Source organism: Natator depressus, chromosome 7 (genome assembly GCF_965152275.1).
Source record: "Natator depressus isolate rNatDep1 chromosome 7, rNatDep2.hap1, whole genome shotgun sequence".
NCBI lineage: Eukaryota > Metazoa > Chordata > Testudines > Cheloniidae > Natator > Natator depressus.
Window position 1 is genome coordinate 51,801,899 of NC_134240.1, and position 17,011 is coordinate 51,818,909.

The 17,011-nt window shown below is 44.8% G+C and overlaps 1 pseudogene; it reads left to right on the forward strand.

Moving 5' to 3' along the window:
* The first annotated feature begins 337 nt into the window (after positions 1-337).
* On the forward strand, positions 338-11,544 carry LOC141990798 (E3 ubiquitin-protein ligase TRIM58-like; annotated as a pseudogene).
* The last annotated feature ends 5,467 nt before the right edge of the window (positions 11,545-17,011 follow it).

The window sequence follows — 17,011 nt, forward strand, 5'->3', positions numbered from 1 at the left end:
TATTGCTGGGACGGGTTCCAAAAAAGAAAATAAAACTCTCTTGTGACTCTGCTTGAACCAGATGGGTGAGAGGCTGCTGATTTGGGAGAAATCAGAGATGTGTTGCGTTATAAAAATGGTGAGTTGTTTTCTTCATGCCAAAAACATCATGTGATTACTTGATATTCCCTTCCCTTCCCTTCCCTATAGTAGTCAGACCCACTCACTGCACAGAGAGAAGGAAGTAGTCAAACATTCATTTGAAACCACTAGAATTACACCAGACGCTCATATGAATGGATTTATATTTTAAAATAAAATATTTTTTATTAAAAATGGCCTCTCCTGGACTCACTGTAACTCAAAGAGGGAGCTGGGAGCTTCCCAGGGACCGTGAAGCTGTGCTGAGGTTTTCTGCAGATACACAAGGTAAGGGAATAATTTTTGTTTTATCCTCTGATCTGTATTTAAAGTGTGAGTCTTTCCTCTGTGCATGTGTGGGTGTGTCCGGAGCATGTGTCAGTGTTTTACATTTAGGAGGTGACATGTCGTAGTGGTCTGAGCACAGGACTAAGGAGCAAGGATCTCCTGCCAGTACTTGTTCCTGCTATGGATGATTACCAGCCATCAAGGGGAGGGTATATTCACCAAGTGCTTCACAAAGTGTAGGCCTTGGTCTGGGGGCAGTGGTGAGGTGACACAGCTCAGCAGCAGTGACTGCACTCGACCACCATAGAAGGGGTGTCCAGTAACACCAGATAGTAACGCCTAACCCACTGTTGACATAATACTTATCCACAAAGTATCTTGTGAGGTACCATATGAAAAACGGTGACCCTCTGGTCAATTATATTCGTACTTGGCATATGTATGGTTAGCGTGTAAAGAGTTATGTATATGTGCTGGAAATATGTTCCTAAAATATATTCAGAACGAGCAATTTGAATAGAGCGGATAAACAGGTTTGTCTCACACAAAGGCATGTGAATTTACCACTCTGCCTGAGTCAAGTTTGTAAGGCAGATACAAATGTATTTTCAGTGTATCTAAGGTAAACAAAGTGATCAAACCCACAGAAAGAGCTAATTAACAGGAGGACAAAAAGGGGACATGACGTCTGTTCCCTGAGGAACAAGTAGCAGGGGAGAAGAACTTTGGCTGTGGTTACTTTAAGAAAATGTCCCCCCATCTCTGAGGGGACAAAGAGGCCAGTGCCCTTGCAATCTGTGAAAAGCGGGTCCCCCAGCCCTGAGGGCTGAGGGCTCTGAGAACTGACTGTGAATGAGAAATTGTGTGAGACCAGGATTGTGATCTATTCAGTTCAAGACACTGGAAAGTGGGTTTTCTTTTTAGCCATTTCCTGGTTCTATTATCCTTGTTCACTATCGCTTAAATCTCAGTTCTTTATTAATAAATTTGTTTTTGATTTTACCATAAACTCACCTCAGTGCCGTGTATTGAAGTAAAGTGCGGATCCTCAGCTAAATTAACTGGCTGGGTGTGCCCTGGCTCTTTGGAGGTGGCGGACTCGGTAATTTCTGTGAATATCCAGTGATAGGGGCTGAATATTGCAGAGGAACGCTTTTGCAGGGGGTTCAGGAACTCAGGTTCAGGGATTTTTACCTGCAAGGCAGGGGTAAGACTGGCAGAGTCTCAAGGAGTTTGCTGGTGAGGTGGACAGATTGGTGTGGCAGGGAGCTGACACACAGTTTAAGCTCCAGCAAAGCTCCCTCTTGCTGAGGCAGAGGGGTACTTCTGGTTCTGGGTGTCACACTGTTATTCTGATAATGCTTCTCCATCTAGCTTTGGAAGGGCCCCCCACCTTCCTAACTCCAAGTCAAACATTTCAAAGGCCACTGTGATTTTTACGGCCTTAGACAATCCTCACCACTCTAGGTGATTGAATTCTAATATACCTGTCTGCTGTTCTTTGATGTAAGGCAGAATAGATTCTTCTCTGTATAAATTCCTCACCGTCACCTCGCTATGGACTATGAATCACTGACAGACCCAGACTCTCTGGCCCAATGGGTGTGGTCAAGCCAGGGTAAAGCAGAGCCACCTCCTGGGTCACTGATTGTAACAGAATGATTATTTGCAAGGTGTGTGGCTTTTAAAAAGTGAATAAATCCCTGATCCTCCACATGGTCTGGCCAAAGTCTTAAAGAGCAGAAGCAAAAGAACAGAAATCACTCAGTCAAATGCGAACTGAAGGAGGGCATCTAGAGGAAAAGTGCTGTTAGCTAGAGTAATAGAGCAAGTCCAATATCAGAGTTAGCTCACCATGGCCTGTACCTGGGAGTACAAATAACTTACACTATGTCTACCCCGGTCAAAGCCTGTCTGGAGTACTCATCTCCTCTGCTGTCCTTTCTCCATTCTCACAGTGTGTTTCCATACCTTCCCCTAGCCATTTACTCTTCATTTCCCCCCTTCACTTCTCACTGATTTTTTTTCTCATTCTGTCTTCCCCATACAGACTAAAAATAAGCAATCAGCAAAACACCGGTGAGTCCAGCAGACATGGCCTCAAGAACTTCAGCAGGGAGGGTGCAAGATGAAGCCGTACGTCCTATTTGCCTGGAGTACCTGACGGAGCCTGTGACTTTAGACTGTGGGCACAACTTCTGCCTCGCCTGCATCACTAAGCACAGTGAGAAATGCACAGAAGGGGACTGTGACCCTTTGTGCTGCCCCAGCTGCAGAGCCCAGATCCGGAGACAGAATTTCCAGCTGAACTGGCAGCTGGCAAATAGAGTAGAGCAAGTTAAACACTTGCATGTTGAAGCAGAGAGAGAACAAAAAGTGAATCTATGTGCAAGACACAAGGAAGAGCTGAAGTTGTTCTGTGAGGATGACAGAGAAGCCATTTGTGTGATCTGCAGAGAGTCCAAGGAACACAGAGCTCACGCTGTGGTTCCCATAAAGGATTCTGCCGAGGAGGACAAGGTAGGAAACAAATGAGCTTGGCTGATTTAACCTTTTAATGATATACTTTTCCCCCCAAGGAGGTGAAATTTCTCTTGAGTATTTCTCAGAAACACCAGATTTTCCCAGTTTCACAGATTTCTTCTCCTGGAAGCTGGCTCCATCCATAGTCCTGAATTATGGACTGACTTCTTTTCAGCCCTGCCACCCTAGATTGTCAGCACCCTACAGTTCTATGCTCAGCAGTCCCTGCAGGTAAATGGGTGGCACTTGTCCTCTAAAGATCATGATCAGCACATGATCTACCAGGCCATGAATGCAAGGAATGTTCCTACTTAGACAGAGAGGGCATTGAGATGGAAGAGAACAACAGTATCCACCACTGTCCTGCCTCAGGCGTGTACATGGATGGCATGTACATGGAAGGCGTGTACATGATAAGCCTCCCCAAACCTCATGTCATGGGTGGGAGGGGGGCCAGTGGCAGCCAGTTTGGGGCCCCCGGAAAAATCTCCCCCACCACAGCCCTGGCGCTGGAGGAGCTCTTGCTCTCCGCTGCAGCCCACAGAGTTTTTCCAGTCTCAGGGCCGCAGCGTGGGGAGGGGGCAGAAAGGAGCAAGTGTGGGGGCGGTCCTTTGGGGGGGAAAGGTGGAGTGGGGGTGGAATGGGGGCGAGGCCGTGGGGGAAGCAGCGGAACGGGAGTGGGGCCATGGGCGAAACAAGGGCGGGGCTGCAGGGAAGGGATGGAATGGGGTGGGGACATGGGCAGGACCTTGGGTGGAAGGGGCGGAATGAGGGCAGGGCTCTGGGCTCAGCGCTCCAGCCAGGGCAGAGAGAGCTCTGCCACAGTCCCAGGCAGGGCTGAGATCTCGACCCCAGCTGGGGCTGAACTCTCAGCCCCCTCCCTGTAGCCCTAACTGAGCTCTTAGCCCCTGACCGGGGCCAAGGAGGGGAGGGGCCGAGCTTCCAGCTCCCCTCCTGTCCCGGTTGGGGACACTGGGAGGCTGAGAGCGGCCGGCAGGCCTCAGCCGGAAGAGACAGGGCCTCCGCTGGAAGAGGCGGGAGAGGGGGCTAAACTCCCCAAGGGGAAGCTTCACCCGCCACCCGTGGGCATGTAGATTAATGTCAGAGACCTGTGGGAAATGGCACAAGTAGAAAACACAGCAGGGAAGACGATCCATTGAATTTTACCTCCTCAGACAAAACACTGGTAACAGATAACTTGGAGATAAATTTGAAAACATATTGTCCTGTCCTGTCCTGTCTGTTAGAGGGTCATTGGTGCTAATAGCTTGCTGACTGGAGATCTCTGAAGTATAACTAGGCTTGGCAGAATTCAATTTTTATTATTTTGTAATTTCAGTGTTTATTTTCAAGTATTTTTCTATTATCGACTTACATTTTCACGGTTGTGCAAAATATTGTTTTAATAATTTTTAATTTTTTAATTTCAATTTTCAGAGTTTTGGGAATGATAGAGTTATCAAACAATGACAAGAACTATTTAATGACAATTGACATGTAGATTCAAAAATTTAAAGCATTATAACCATTCAAATACAAATTTTCAACATCACATGTCAAAATATACCAAGTAATATTCTAAAATAAAATAAGTTCTCAAGCAGCATTTTTCTTACTTTGCCTATATCTAAATGTCAGTTATTATTGATGGTAATATTTTTTGTAGTTTGCGTGTGTAATCTAAAAGTGAAATCAATATTTACCAATAAAAATCTAATCCTTCCAAACCTCTGTATCAGCATTCAGGACAAAACTCCCTGTACTAAAGGTTAATGTGCCACACAATAACCACACTCAGAAGGTTGTTAGTGAGATTGAGCAGTTAACTCAGAGGCCTTGTCTATGCTTAAAAGTTAATTCAGATTAAGGTAGGTAGATAGGATGTGGATTTAAAGTGCAATATCAGAATAACTTCATGTACAGACATACTTCTTCTAGAATAAGAGTGGAGTAAGCTAAACCAGAAAAAGGCACTCTTATTCCAGAATAGGAATATCCACCCAGGGTGCTATTCGAATATCTATTGCACTTTAAATTCACAGCCTACATTACTCCAGATTAACTTCCCCATGTGGCCAAGCTCACACAGTAAACACTTTTGAGGCTTCTTTGTATTGTAAAGGCTGCCCAGAGTGGGTGTAAAGAAAAGGCCATGTGGCCCCAGAGAAGGAGTTTAGGGCTATGTCTATACTACAGAGTTTACGCTGGCATAGCAATATCAGCATACCTATGCCAGCAGAGTCCCCGGTGTAGAAGGAGTTTTTCTGCCAGTGTAGGAATGCCACCTCCCCAACACATTGGCTACTTTGAGAGAAGAACTCTATCAGCATAGCTGTGTCTACACTGGGGATTTATCGGCATAGCTGTGTTGGTTAGTGGTGTGGTTTTTTTCTTTCTTTCCCCAGCTGACACATCTATGCACACATAGCTTTTAAGGGAGACCAAACCTGAGACTCGGGCTTTCCTTATGTGGTTGAGATAAAATTAGTGTGAGTTAAGCACTGGTTTACACTTTAAATTTATACTAGATAGCTATGTCAATCATGGATGTGAAAAAACCCACTCCCCCTTGCTACCCAGGGTTTTCAGAACCCATAGCAGGGGTAACTTAACTATTTCACTCCAGGCATTGTCAGGAATAAATCAGTAGGAACACAGCAATTCCGTGTGATGAAATATTAATGCAAGTAAGTGTGTTCTATCTAAAATTGCAGTTTATTAGACTTGAGCACTGACATAAGCAATAGGTTTAGAACATCCAAATACTTACCTACAATCTGGAACGGTATTGAGTAATTAACAGCTGATATGCAGTGGCCAGTTGCTCACCCTCCAGGGAGTAAACGTGTCCGGAAAAACATCTCTTTTAAGATGGCTTCAGAGGACTCCTCCAAAGTACAGTCTATTATCTAGACTTTTTATAAGTAACTTCTACAAAACACATAGGTCATAATGACCCCTAAGAGATCATCACTTTTCCTAGCTTTCGATAAACTTCTATCAGAGGTGCCCAGACTCAAGGTCTTCCATCCACTTATCTACTTTCAGTCTCAATTATTTACTTTTTTCTCCTCTCCTTTGACCTTGCCTCTAAAAGACTGCTTTCAAATTAACCCTTAACTACATTTTATTAATTCATGGTGGCTGAATGCACATAATATGGTTCCAATTAGCTTGATCACATACTGGGGAACATCCCCTCCTTCAAATCCAGGGCAACAGCCTTAGCCAACATAACTATGTCAAGTCTCCTGTGTACATACAGCTATGCTGACAGAAGAGTGCTTCAGCATAGCTAATGTTGTTCAGGGAGGTGTTATTCATACAATGGTGGAAAAACTGCTTCTGTCATTGTACGCTGAGTCTACACGAGGGGGCTATGCCAGGATAGACTCTGTAGTGTAGACATAGCTAAAGTTTGACTGAATCTCATGTGAGGCCCGAAAGAGAGAAAGGCAAGGGAAACTACTGATGGAGGCAGGCCAGAGTTGTCTTTGTCTTTCTAAAGGGAGGTGTCTGTGCACATTCTGTGGACTGGTCTACACCTGAAAAGTTACACTGGCATAGCTACGTCTCTCAGGAGTGTGAAAAATCCACAGCTGACCTAACCCCCTGTGTAGACAGTGCTAGATCGATGTAAGAATTCTTCCATCAACCTAGCTACCACCTCTCAGGGAGGTGGATTAACAACAGTGACAGGAGAAAGCCTTCCATTGCTGTAGTAAATGTCTACACTAAAGCACTACATCAGTGCAGCTGCAGAGCTGCAGCTGTGCCACTGTAGCATTTTAAGTGTATAGTCTGTCACCACCTGAGCTTGAAGAAACGGGGCTTGTGTACATCTGGTAAATAAATTACATCCCCAAAATACCTGGCTCCACATCACCAATTTCTGCTCCAAATGTGAAATAGACTGCTACAGCCTGAAATCAATTATACTCTTTTCATGGATAAAATCACCAAATAGAAAAGACAATGAGAGTTACAATGAAGATCTGACCTTCTACCAGACTTCATTATTTATTCAACCAATGATCCTCAGACAAACATATATTTGGGGAAATAGGCAACAAATTATCTTTGCTGCCTGTGAAGAGGTCCTCTCATATTGTTCAGAAAAACACAGAGCTCAAAAGAAAATTGGCTTTGGAGACTGAATTTCTTTCTTATCCCTGGTTTCAGAGTAGCAGCCGTGTTAGTCTGTATTCAAAAAAAAAAAAAAAAAAGTACTTGTGGCACCTTAGAGACTAACAAATTTATTTGAGCATAAGCTTTCGTGAGCTACAGCTCACTTCATCGGACACATTCAGTGGAAAATACAGTGGGGAGATTTATATACATAGAGACCATGAAACAATGGGTGTTACCATACACACTGTAACCAGAGTAATCACTTAAGGTGAGCTATTACCAGCAGGAGAGTGGGTGGGGGGGACCTTTTGTAGTGATAATCAAGGTGGGCCATTTCCAGCAGTTGACAAGAACGTCTGAGGAACGGCGGGGGGGGCCGGGGGACGAATAAACATGGGGAAATAGTTTTACTTTGTGTAATGACCCATCCACTCCCAGTCTATTCAAGCCTGAGTTAATTGTATCCAGTTTGCAAATTAATTCCAATTCAGCAGTCTCTCGTTGGAGTCTGTTTTTGAAGTTTTTTTGTTGAAGTATTACCACTTTTAGGTCTGTAATCAAGTGACCAGAGAGATTGAAGTGTTCTCCAACTGGTTTTTGAATGTTATAATTCTTGACGTCTGATTTGTGTCCATTTATTCTTTTACGTAGAGACTGTCCAGTTTGACCAATGTACATGGCAGAGGGGCATTGCTGGTACATGATGGCATATATCACATTGGTAGATGTGCAGGTGAACGAGCCTCTGATATTGTGGCTGATGTGATTAGGCCTATGATGGTGTCCCCTGAATAGATATGTGGACACAGTGGGCAACGGATTTTGTTGCAAGGATAGGTTCCTGGGTTAGTGGTTCTGTTGTGTGGTGTGGTTGCTGGTGAGTATTTGCTTCAGGTTGGGGGGCTGTCTGTAAGCAAGGACTGGCCTGACTCCCAAGATCTGTGAGGGTTGTCCTTCAGGATAGGTTGTCCTTCAGGATAGGTTGTAGATCCTTGATGATGCGTTGGAGAACTTTTAGTTGGGGGCTGAAGGTGATGGCTAGTGGCGTTCTGTTATTTTCTTTGTTGGGCCTGTCCTGTAGTAGGTGACTTCTGGGTACTCTTCTGGCTCTGTCAATCTGTTTCTTCACTTCAGCAGGTGGGTATTGTAGTTGTAAGAATGCTTGACAGAGATGTTGTAGGTGTTTGTCTCTGTCTGAGGGGTTGGAGCAAATGCGGTTGTATCGTAGAGCTTGGCTGTAGACAATATTCTGGTATAGGGTGGTATTTTCGTGACCATCGCTTATTAGCACCGTAGTATCCAGGAAGTGGGTCTCTTGTGTGGACTGGTCCAGGCTGAGGTTGATGGTGGGATGGAAATAGTTGAAATCATGGTGGAATTCCTCAAGGGCTTCTTTTCCATGGGTCCAGATGTCATCAATGTAGCGCAAGTAGAGTAGGTGCATTAGGGGACGAGAGCTGAGGAAGCGTTGTTCTAAGTCAGCCATCGGTGATCTTCCTGAAAAGACCATCCTGGCCACTATGGATGTAGAAGCCCTCTACACCAACATTCCACACAAAGATGGACTACAAGCCGTCAGGAACACTATCCCCGATAATGTCACGGCAAACCTGGTGGCTGAACTTTGTGACTTTGTCCTCACCCATAATTATTTCACATTTGGGGACAATGTATACCTTCAAATCAGCGGCACTGCTATGGGTACCCGCCTGGCCCCACAGTATACCGCCCTATACCGGAAACCTACTGACCGCTATTCCTACCTACATGTCTCAAGCTTTCATCCAGACCACACCCCCCGTTCCTCAGACGTTCTTGTTAACTGCTGGAAATGGCCCACCTTGATTATCACTACAAAAGGTCCCCCCTGTCTCCCCCGCTCTCCTGCTGGTAATAGCTCACCTTAAGTGATCACTCTGGTTACAGTGTGTATGGTAACACCCATTGTTTCATGTTCTCTATGTATATAAATTTCCCCACTGTATTTTCCATTGAATGCATCCGATGAAGTGAGCTGTAGCTCACGAAAGCTTATGCTCAAATAAATATGTTAGTCTCTAAGGTGCCACAAGTACTCCTTTTCTTTCTATCCCTATACCTGGATTCTCCTGGTAAGGTTGAAGCACCATGATGGGACACCACGGGGGGAAGCTTACACTGTCATTGCCTGAGCTACATGGGCTCTGAGGGTGGCATAAACAAAGTAATTCATTCTCTAGGCTCCTTAGGTCAATAACTTTCCCTAACTTGAATAACAATCTTACTATTTTCTCTAGGCGTATGGAGGTGAAGCTCCAGCACCAAGTGGAGATTTCTCCTGAACTGGCTGAGAGCCTCAATACTTATAACCAAAGGGATGCTCTAATGGAGACTCAGAGGAAATTCAAAGGTACTGAGAAAGGGGCTAGAAGGATTCAGTGGGACTACTCATGTACTTAAAGTTAGGCACACATACAAGTTAGCAAGATCTCCTCTTTAGAAATTATGCTGGAGATTTTGGACCTTAGCCTCTCTTCAAAATCTGGTAAAATTCTCACAAAAATCCTAATTAATTTATAAATTCCCCAAATACAAATTAAACTTAAACAGAGCAAAACACCCCACTGAAATTAAAAAGAAAACATACAAAAATAAATCTAAGGCAATCATCAGTTAAATTCCCACAATAACAGACTCAACTAGCACACAAAGAACCTTAACTCTGTCCCTCTGCTTCTGACAGAGCACTGGGGTAAATGAGCACAGAGTCTTGCTTCTCAGGTCTGCTACATCCTTCTATCCCCTTCCTGGACTCTCCTGCGCTCTCTTCCTGCTCTCTCTTTTCCTTAGGATAGGGAGAGGAGCTTGGGGTCACTGCTTTCTGGGGTGGGGAAAGGATCTCTCCCCTGTGCCACTTCCTCGGCTGTTTTCCCTGCCCCAGGTATCGCTGGTGGCTTCACTGAACGTTGCAGGCAACTCCAGCTCTGCTACCTCCCAGCTCTGTCTCTGCAGCTAGGAGTGTAGCAGCCCCACAGGGGGAATAAGGAGCAGCTAGGAAGGGTTCTGCACTCATAGCAGCAGCTACAACAGTACCCCTAGTGATTGTGGGATGGGAGCTGCAGTGAGATCCCTGCCCAGCCCAGCCCACCAGGGAGGCAGCTCCCTGCAACAGAGGCAGAAAATCAGAGAGTGTCCCAGTTGGAACAGAGCTGTTGGGGAGTATGAGAAATGGCCCTCAGCCTCCCCCCAGGGCTGAGCTCTGCCTCTAGTGGTCTGATTCTCTCTCTCCCCAGTGAATGTGACTCTGGATCCAGACACGGCTCATCCCCGACTTGTCATGTCTGAGGATCAGAAAAGTGTGAGATGGGGATTCACATGACAGAATCTGCCCAACAATCTGGAGAGATTTGACAATGATCCCTTTGTACTGGGTTGTGAGGGATTCACCTCAGGGAGACATTGCTGAGAGGTGGAGGTGGGGGAAGGAAGAAGCTGGGTTTTGGGGGTTGCCAGAGAGTCTGTGAACAGGAAGGGAAGGATCAGTGTTAGCCCTGAGCAGGGCTTCTGGGCTTTGCGGCGGAGTGGGGCAGGGTGGTTGGTAGCTTACACTTCCCCTGAGGGGACCCACCTCCGTCTTGCTGATAAACCCAGGAGCATCCGGGTCTGACTGGACTACGAACGGGGGCAGGTGACATTTTTTGATGTTGAAAATGAGGCCCTGATCTTCACTTTCCCACCGGCCTCTTTCTCTGGGGACAAAATCCGCCCTTTCTTCTCAGTTGGGGAAAGAGGAATGTACACATCTTTCTCATACTTGTGTGGGCCATCACATATCACAGTGTGTCCCTGAGACATGGGGGAAAATATCCCAATGACTCTCAAGAACGTCACAAGGGTGGAGGACTCTAGCAGCCTTCAGTGGCAGAAAATGAGAGAGAGGTGGAGCCCAGGGAGAGAAGGTGCTGTGGGGAGTGTGAAGGTGCAGTTTGGAGAGGGGAAAACCTATAGAGAAGATGTTTGGGAGTGGAGAGGTGAAGCTGGCTAAGGAGATAGGAGGGGAGGGTCAATTACCCTTCAGAACAAAATACACAAACCTTAACATGCATTGGAGAAGGGGAAACCAATATGGAATAAATGTAATTCTCATGCAGAAAGGAATAGAAAATGTTTTAAGGGAGAAATTAGGAAAGAAAATCCTTCTTTGAGCCGATTTTATCTTCACTGTACTTTGCTTTGTCTGTATCACTGCAACAGATCTTAATGTCAAAATAAGTTCTGGCAGTTCAATAAACACTCTGCCTTTTAGTAGCTGGCATGGCTGACTCTGACTGTCACCCACCCCCATTCAGCATGGTGCTCTGTCCACTTCTAGCAGTAGCAGGAGAGATCGATGATCCTGCTACATCCTTAACTAACAGCGCTGGGTTTCATAGCTCAGGCAGTTGTGATCCAGAGAGCTCCACTTCACTTTCAGCTGACAATAACTCCTTCCCCCTACACCCCCCCACAAGGCATGGCATAATATAAACATAGGGGGCCAAATTCAGCATCATTGCTGCTGGCAATTGGGGGCAGCATTTTTTGAATTTGAATCAAGATTTTAAAAAAAATATACAAAAATTCTGGTTTGCTGCAGAGCGCATCTTTTGTGACCAGTATCAGAAACAGGAGCTTGTTCGCTTTTTGTCCAAATGAACTTCAAATAAAAACAAACGTTTGAAAGTCCTGCTGTCCTGTTTGTGATATCAGGAAATGTCATCATGAGAAATACAGGAGAGACGCTATGTTCTGTGGTAAGAAATCCAGAAGAGAGACTGAGATATCAGACATTATTTTGGAGGTAATTACAATTCACGGGCGAATATTTCACTTGTCTGGGATAAAATTCACCGTGATCACTGAGTGGAAGACTCTGGTAACATATGAGGTCCAACAGCTAGGATTCTGCCTGTAGAAACAGACAGCACACAGAGATGGGATCTGCCTGGATTAGCATGGCATCATAGAAAAGTCCTTCAGAGAACATGTTAATGTTGATGCACTCTATTACATCTGAACGTAAAGACACAGTCATGAGTCAGATCAGTGGAGACTCTTTTCCTACTGGACAGTCCCAATGTAATCAGAGATAGTTGTGGAACAATTGAACAGACTCAGTCATGGTGGCATGCCCCCATCAGAGTATTTTGTTTTTCTGCTGAAATAATTCAGTTTTGGGACATGTGTTTGTTTGATGAAAAATCAAAAAAATTTCATGGAAAGCAGACACTTTTAGTGTAAAATTTTGTTTAATCAAAACCCAAATTTTATCAAAAATCAGTTTTTATACAAAAATTTCAATCAGCCTTAGTCATAGGACCATCACATGAACCTTTCCATAGATTATGTAGGCCTGCCAAGCATTTCCATTTCCTTTCATAGCTCACAATGGGTGAGCATGTTCTCAGTGGTGATCCATTGATGGTTTGTCAGTCTTATGTGTCCCATGTGGCAAAATGAGATTTTCAAAGCCTCCTGTCCTAAGGGCTTTGGACACCCAAATCACCAGAATGTCCTTGCCTTCTCACTGTTTCTGTAACTCATGTAAAGGAAGCAAACCATAGAAATGTAGCAACAACCTTCACTCCAAACTATTTTTTTTTTGTCTGTGGTTAATTAAGTACTTAGGGTGGGATTTCAACAACACCTAATTGAGTTTGCTGCATATGTCCCATTCAAAGTCAATGGGATTTGTGTTCCTAACTCCCTTAGGTACTGTTGAAAATTTCAGTAGTTAGTTGGGAGCTTCATTTTGACCACAAGGATCCTGAAACCTCTTAAGAACATGCTGATCTTTGTGTGTGTGAGTTATCCCTTTTGAGTTCAAATTTACACACATGGAGAAGGGTTGGGGGGGAAATTGAATGCTCACTTTTAAAAAAATGAGAATTTGCATCTGGCAACTTTGCATTTATTTATTCTTACTTCACATCAGAGCCAGGAGTCAGCACACATACTAGTGCCCCCTTTCATCCCTCCCGTCCCCTGACACTAAATGTGGGATAAGAGAGAAGTGGCTACGCTGGGACTTCTCCCTCAGCAAAGATTTCAGAGCCCACTGAGACAACGTAAACCATACTGTGGTCTATTCCCAGATACAGCAGGGAAATGAAACTCAGCAAACTTTACATCAAAGCGTTTCCTTGGAATTATTCTTACAGATGGGAGTTTCTGCTCCATGGGTATGTCACAGACGTTGTCCCACTGTCCCAAACCCATGGGTTCCACGATCTGTGTCGGGGGAAGAGGGATATGCTGGAGGCAATGAATGGAGATCATTGCTGAGGTCCTTTCCTCTGATCTGCTGACTGACCTGAGGAGCAAGGTCTGTGCAGAGGCTGTGCTACTAGAACCTCAGAGGCAGTTTGCACTGGCCCCTATGTCCCCACAGAGAGGAGTCTCAGAAGCAGGCTTGTGCAATGCAGGGGACACGTGGAGGCTCCAGGGCTCTCTGCTGGTGACTCAGGGAAGTTTCTCTGTGGCCAGCTCAGACTAAGGGCAATGACGATGCGTGGTGAAGAGAGTTTTTTGCAAACAGTTTCAGCAAAAAAAAACTCTGCTGTTTTTCTATCACTGTGATTAAAGGAAAGAAAAGCCAGTTTGGATTTTTTATTTCTACACACAAGGGTACTAATTCTCAGCAAGCAAAAGGTTAACATGCACCTTTAACACTAGCAGTACCCAAGCCTTTAATTGAAGAGCAGCTGGTATTTCATTACTGTCATGTCTGAGATATTTATGGTTCCTGTGTCTAAAGACAAGTAGAACAGGAAGCAAATAAAACCGATTTCTGGCCTAGTGGTTAGTCCTCTCTCCGGGGAGACCATGGCTGACCAGCCCTTTCCCCTTTCCCTATTTTTATTTACTGAAACAGAAACAAACCAGAGGTGAAAGATTGTGTCTTGAGGAACAAGAGCTACTCATGCTGGCCAAACGCATTCTGAAGATCCAGAAAAAAAATAAATCACTAAACTCTCTGAGGAGATTTCTTGTCTCAGGAAGCTGATCAGTGAGCTAAGGGAGAAGTATCAGAAGTCCGTGAGCAAATTCCTGCAGTTGAGACTGTGTTAGATACATCCCAGATCCCAACACAGGGACAAGACAGTCCGAGATTGCAGTGTAATTCAGTGTGGGCATTCCTGAAATGTGAATTACTATTGTTCTTTGAAGAATTACAGACACATTGGAGATGGAATTAGCCCTTTAGCTCAGCAGGGCCTCCCCCTACCCCCCCATATTAGCAAAATCCTTTCCAGGGATCCTGTATCAGGTGGGACTGAGATTCCTCTCACCCTTGCATTCTCTTTCCTTCTCCATTTTATTTCATTTAATCCAGTTTTGCATATCATTGTCTCTAGCATGTGTTTGCCATTCATTTATTTCAGTGTTTATTTATTTATTTATTTCATTTATTTCTCTGTCTCCCCCTAAATATCATAGATCATTCCAACTTGGGTTCCCAGTTTTCTGCCCTGATCTTATTCCTTCCCCTCCTGCTTCCCCCTGACATTTTCCCTTCTCAGGATTGCTTTGTTTTCACTTTTTTCATATCAGTTCCCCGCCACCGTATCCAGAAGAGAAAAGCTTTCTGCAACTGGCAAAACCAACCACTATCCAGTCAGAGGTGGAGGGAGGGATAGCTCAGTGGTTTGCACATTAGCCTGCTAAACCCAGAGTTGTGAGTTCAATCCTTTAGGGGGCCATTTACAGATCTGGGGAAAAAATTGGGGATTGGTCCTGCTTTGAGCAGGGGGTTAGATTAGATGATCTCCTGAGGTCCCTTCCAACCCTGAGATTCTATGAGAAGCAGAGCACTTTCCATCAGCTCAAAGCTGAAGTCCAAAGGAGGATCCAAGAAATCAAAAACAAATGGTGGGAGGACAAAGCAAAAGAAATCCAAACATTCACTGACAGACGTGATATGCAGAGGTTTTTTTGTGAGACAAAGACCCTGTATGGACCACGCTCAGGTGCCCTCACATCTCTGAGATCAGAAGGTGGTAGTGCCCTTCTTAAAGATAACAAATCCATCAAAGAGCGCTGGAAGGAACATTATCAAAAGCTTCTAAATCAAGAATCGACTGTGACTGATGACACCATTGACTCCATCCCTCAGCACCCAATCTGGGAAACTCTTGCCAACCCACCAACATCTGAGAAGGTCTGTAAAACAATTAAACAAATGAAGAACAATAAAACACCAGGTCCTGATTGCAAACCAGCTGAAGTACTGAAAGTGGGAGGAGAAACACTGACTAACAAGCTTCACTTGCTGCTCCTCAAAATCTGGCACACCGAAGAAATCCCTGCTGACTTACGCTAACATCGTCACCATTTTCAAAAAGGGAGACAGGGCCAACTGTGGCAACTATCAAGCCATTGCCCTCCTCTCTATTGCTGGGAAGATTCTTGCTAGAATCTTACTGAATCGCCTGCTTCCTGTTGCAGAGGAAGTACTTCCAGAGTCCCAGTGTGGCTTCAGACCATCACGAGGCACACCAACATGATTTCTGCAGCCAGGCAGATCCAGGAAAAATGTCAAGAACAACACCAGGAGCTGTATATGACCTTTATCGATCTGACCAAAGCCATCGACTCTGTCAACCGTGAGGCTCTGTGGAAAAGCATGTCAAAGTTTGGCTTCCCAAGAAAATTTATCACCATTGTAAGACTCCTCCATGACCAGATGACTGCCTCCATCCTGTGAAGTGGCTTTATCTGTAAGGCCTTTGTCATCCGAACTGGCATAAAACAAGGTTGTGTACTGGCACCAACCCTTTTCTCCATTTTCTTAGCAGCTATGAAAACACTAAACCAAGACCATCTGCCACAGGGCATTGGCATCCAATATCGGATTGATGGTAACTTCTTCAACATTTCTCATCTCCATGCCAGAACTAAAGTAATATCGGCAACAATAGCTGAACTCCAGTGCACAGATGATTGTGCTGTAGTTGCACACACAAAGGAGGATCTACAAACAGCCCTTAATTGCTTTGCCGAAGCTTACAAAAGATTAGGGCTAACTCTGAACATCAGCAAAACAAAATTTCTCCACCAGCCAGTCCCTGGTCAATCATCAGACCCAGCAAGGAAGATTTATATTGAAAAAGAACTGGAAAATGTAGAATACTTTGCCTATCTTGGAAGCCATCTCTCACAGAGGGCAGGCATAGACATCGAGATTCAGCACAGAATTCACTGTCCCAGCCTAGCCTTTGGCAGACTGTTTTGCCGGGTGTTCAACAATCACAGCATCAGAACATATATTAGACTTTTAGTTTATAAAGCAGTGGTAATCCCAACTCTCCTCTATGGCTGTGAGACTTGGGTGACCTATAGAAAACACCTGAAAAACCTGGAATACCAGCACCAGCTCTTTCTTCGGAAGATCCTCCATTTAAAGTGGGAGGATCATCACACTAATGTTAGTGTCCTCACAGAGGCCAACATCTTCAGTTTTGAGGCCCTGATTATCCAGCATCAGCTGAGGTGGAGCGGGCACTGTGTGCACATGCCTGATGTATGCTTACCAAAACAACTGCTGTATGCCCAAGTCACCAAAGGAGAAAGGAAACGAGGAAGCCAAAAGAAACGCTTTAAAGACACCCTTGAGATAAACATCAAGAGATGTGGCATCGACACTGCACACTGGGAGACAGCAGCCCAGGATAGAGATAACTGGTGAAGACTTGTCAGAGAGGGCACATCCACTTTTGAGGAAAATCGCCTTGCCCTGGTTGCAGAAAAACACCAGAAAAGAAAGGAAAGACAACGGTTATGCAGCAATCATGGCCCAACCCTGTCTTCCAACATCACCTGCAATGTCTGCTAACGAGCCTGTGGCTCAAGGATCAGACTCTTCAGTCACCAAAGGACCCATGAAAAATAAAACCTGTGAAAGAGATCATCCTCGACCTCGAGGGATCAC